Below are 4,645 nucleotides of genomic sequence, written 5' to 3' on the forward strand. Positions count from 1 at the left end.
CCCTCCATTCACAGAACTGAATTCACTCCGGAGGTCAGAGGGGGTGGGGGTTGGTGACGCCTTAGGACTGAGCTCAGCTGGTTTAGACATGGCAGTATTGTGGTCAGAGGTGACAGCATGGTGAGAGACAACTCAGCGGTGGCAGTAAGGTGTCTCTTCATGGAAGCCAGGCAGCGCTTCCTCCTAGTGGTTGAAGATGGACCTGCCCTGAGGACTCTGGGACTTCACTAAACAAATAAACAATGAGTGAATAGCACCAGAGGGGAAAAGTCATGGGGTGGGGAATGAGGTATCAAATGGGCATTTGTTCATCAGATGTTCACACTGGTAGATGTGGAAACTGAGGCAAAGATACTGTAGGGGTGGATGCCCAAGAAATTGAGAGAGTGTACTTATATTTGTATAAACATATGGTTGATTTATTATTGTTATACTTCCTTAATGGTTTGTTGCTTTTCCCCTAGATATCATTTTTGTTATTTTTATACACAGACTCAGGCCTTGAGAGAAGCCTATTAAGGGGTCCCAGGGGAGGTATTTAGTTTTTCCAGGAGGGGCTTGAGCGAGTGCATTTGTTAATTTTAGACGACTCCTTCCTCCAGACATTTGAACCCAGACCTTCTTGCCACTGACAACATCTGGCAGAAGGACTACATCAGTAAATTGTTAAAAATGCTTTTGTTTGTTTCATTGCAAAAGAAGCAAGCAAGTTCTGCTCAGACATATGTATTTGCCATATAAATAAACTTATAAATTTTGAGGAAATTATACAGCACTAACATAGCCACAACTATACACAGAAAATGAGTGAAAATAAAAGCTGCAAACCCGGCTCCAATAAATCCTGTTATTTGTTTAAAAGAGCTGTGTGGTTTCCTCCCACCCTTCCTTTCACTGGAAATCATACATCAAAACCAAAGTAGGCAATATAGATACTACCTATATGAATGCAAATTGGCTCAGTATAGGTATAGCTAATGCATACATTTCATGAGACGCAAATATACAGTTTGGCTGTTTGTTGTGAAAATACAGTTCAATTAGTCGGTTCAGCTGCATGATATTCAGTTCTTCCCTTTCTATGAGATATAATTAGGAACAAGATGTACTATCTGAGGGACTCATCCCTTTGAAGAACATGGTAACTTTTGAATAAATAAAAGGGAGATGTAAAAGTTGCTATGGTACCCTCCTTCTCACTGTGGGGAGTTGAATATGCCTTTTTCTGACTGGTTATTTAATTTGCTCTCACATAACTACAAATCTCTCCAAACCCACTCTGATACTTTATCTCAATGGTCATTTAACCATCCAGCCAAATGATCAGCAAAGATAGTAGGTGACTGATCCTTTCACTGCTGCAGGCAGAAGGGAAAGCAACAGCAAAATGTTAGCAAATGGTCCGCCGGGAAATGAAGTTGTAAAGAGAGGCTTCAGCTCTTGCTAGTCATACTCTGTCACTACTTCAGAAAATATCTAAAATAGTAGGCAAGGGCTGTGCAGCACGGCATATCACAAGGCCTCCTGATTTATGCCACAGTGCAGCACAGAGTTCTGCCACAGCATAGGCATTGGGCAGTAAAGCTAATTGGTTACAACAGCGTTTCTCAAACTAGGGTCTGCGAGGGTACTCCAGGGGGTCAGCGGGCCCCACTGATCAACTCTTCCTCCTTCTTCCCTCAACTCCTCTCCCTCCCCCCCAGTGCCTCCTGTACGCCACAGAACAGCTGTTCAGCAGCATGCAGGAGGCGCTGGGACGGAGGAGGAGGAGCGGGGAGGGGGTGGAAAGAGGTGGGGAAGAGGAGGGGAAGGGGTGGAATGGGTGCAGAAAGAGGTGAGGTAAGGTGGGGCCTTGGGAGAAGGGGGTGGAGTGGGGGCGGGGCCTGGGGCTGAGCAGGGCGGCTTGGTGGTCTGTGAAAAATTTTAAATCAAAATGGGGGTCCTTGGGTTAGTAAAGTTTGAGAACCACTGGGTTACAACATCATTTGACAACTTCCAGATTCATAATCTGAAAAATGCACCACAGAGTGGAATTGTAACCAATGCACAATGTTTAATGGCACTGTCGGAGGCTTGGGAGGATCTTTTTTAGACTGGCAGAAGGTGTCAGCCTTCTGGGACTCCTGACTGGCTCAGGAATACAGCTTTACTCCTGCTGGGCTGCCTCCTGTAGGCTTCCACGTGCTCCCCACCAGACAGCACTTTCTGTCCTCCCATCCCTGAGTGGGGCTCCAGGAGTCCTTTTTGTCCGGAATCACAAATAATCTCTTTCTCCTTATCTGTCACTCAGTGCAAGAGCAGGGGCAACGAACCCACTGTTTTCCACTCAGAAAGGCATTCAAAAAGAAATAAATAGGCCTGGAGGAAGAAGGGAAACTGACAAAGAATCAAATGAAGGAGTGGGCAGGCAAATGGTCAGGCCTATGCATCTGAGCAATTCAGGTAGAAAATTGTGCAACATCTTTTTTTAGTCACCTAATCACATTATACAAGTTGCTTTAACAAAAGCACAGCATCATAGCACCACCAAAGGGCTGGGCTCAGCTACGTGCGCTCTGCATGGGTAGAACTAGGGCAAGGGAACACAAATGTGTGTCACATGAATGTCCAGGAAGAAGGGATGTCACTGCACTCGTTAAAGTGGCAGCCCTACTGCTTGTAATCCCTTGACTTAAAACGAAACAAAACAAAACCAAACTTGCTGTAATGGGCTATAAATTACCCTGAGGTGACAAACCACTTGTACTGAAAAGACCAGCAGATGTGTGGATAAGAAAATCAGCTGGGTTAGCCTGGGGTGGCCCCTGTTCCCAGCCCCCTTACATAGTATTAGGCCCCAGCCCTGCATTATGATCCATGCAAACAGACTACTGTGCAGGTGTGAATTTCAGTATGATAAAGCATATGTGTACTGCTACAAAGAAGCTTGTTTGTTTGCAACAAAGGGAAGAAAAACTCAAAGCCCTGAAAGTGTCCACATAATAAACTGCATGAAGTGGCCTTCTAGTCCCCAACTAGGGTTGTCAGGTGTCCAGTTTTCAACCGAACACCCGGTAGAAAAGGCACCCTCCCCAACCCTCCGCAGCCTGGTGAAAATGAGCAGGTGAGTGAGGTTGGGGGAGAGCGAGCGACGGAGGGAGGGGGGATGGAGGGAGTGGGGCAGGGCCTCGGAGAAGGGGTCGGGGGGCAAGGGTGTTCGGTTTTGTTCAGTCAGAAAGTTGTCAATCCTATCCCCAACACAAGAGAAGAATAAAATATAAAAAGTGGATTCCAGATTTTCATGCCTACATTTTCAAGTGATTTTAGGTACCTCCACTGTGGGGAGGAGGGCCCAGCTGCAGACACCTGGCAGGGCTGGATGCTCAGGGAGAGCTGAGCACCCATGCACATGAAATCAGACCCCTTTAAGGTATCTCAAGTCAGGGACCAAAAAATTAAAACACCCCAAATTATTAATCACGTTTGAGAAATTTGGTTTTAAAATATAAAGTCAGTTGGAACTGGGGAGTCTAACAAAAGAACTCTTAAAGCAATCATTGTTCTTTAATCTGCTGTGTAAAAGAATACCACATTTTTAAATTAATGTTAAAGTCTCTTAAATTCCCTTATATGCGTCTTTAAGAAAATAAATTATGATAAGATGATGAGACTGGCTACAATAGCATGTAGCTAATCTCCATTTGCTAGCAGAAAATATCTCCAACAGCCAGTGATGGGACACTAAATGGGGAGGGCTCTGAGTTACTACAGAAAATTCTTTCCCAGGTGCCTGGTTGTTGGGTGTTGCCAAAATGCCCCAGGACCAACTGATCACCATATTTGGGGTTGGGAAGGAATTTTCTCCTGGGTCAGATTGGCAGAGACCCTGGGGTTTTTTTTGCCTTCTTCTGAAGCATGGAGCATGGGTCACTTGCAGGTTTAAACTAGTGTCAATGATGGATGCTCTGTAACTTGAAGTCTTTAAATCATGATTTGAGGACTTCAGTAACTCAGCCAGAAGTTATGGGTCTATTACAAAAATAGGTGGGTGAGGGTCTGTGGCAATGTGCCATGTGGCAATGTGCAGGAAGTCAGATTAGATGACCATGATAGTCCCTTCTGGCCTTAAAGTCTATGAGTCTAAGATACTCAAATCTGTACCTTCAGTTATGGGATGACCATAGGAAGAACTTGGAAGGTTAACGCAACATCCTGTTGGTTTTTGTTTTTCCCACTACATACGGGGGGCAGAATTGGGATCTGATTCACTTACTCATATAACAACATCATGGAAAAGAAATTGTCCTCAGAAGTATATTTGGGTTTGCAATAAGATTTGAAGTACCTCAGACAGTCTTAGCACAATAATTTGCATATCTTGAATACTTGATGTGGCAATAATTTGGCTACGATAGCAGTCAAGGGATTTTCTGAAATCTCTGAACCATCTATATTTCAGTTATAAAATGTCACACCTCTTAATTGGCATCATACATATTCTCACTCTCCCACCCCTCAAAACTGTATATATGACACATTTTGGGCTAGTTCCTCAGACACCACAGAATGACTAATGCCTCATCACATGTAACCATAAGAATCAACTTCAACACTAGTAAGAAAACATCTCTTTTATTTCTTTAATCAATATTTTTAACAGCTTTGA

Source organism: Chelonia mydas, chromosome 1 (genome assembly GCF_015237465.2).
Source record: "Chelonia mydas isolate rCheMyd1 chromosome 1, rCheMyd1.pri.v2, whole genome shotgun sequence".
Classification (NCBI taxonomy): Eukaryota; Metazoa; Chordata; order Testudines; family Cheloniidae; genus Chelonia; species Chelonia mydas.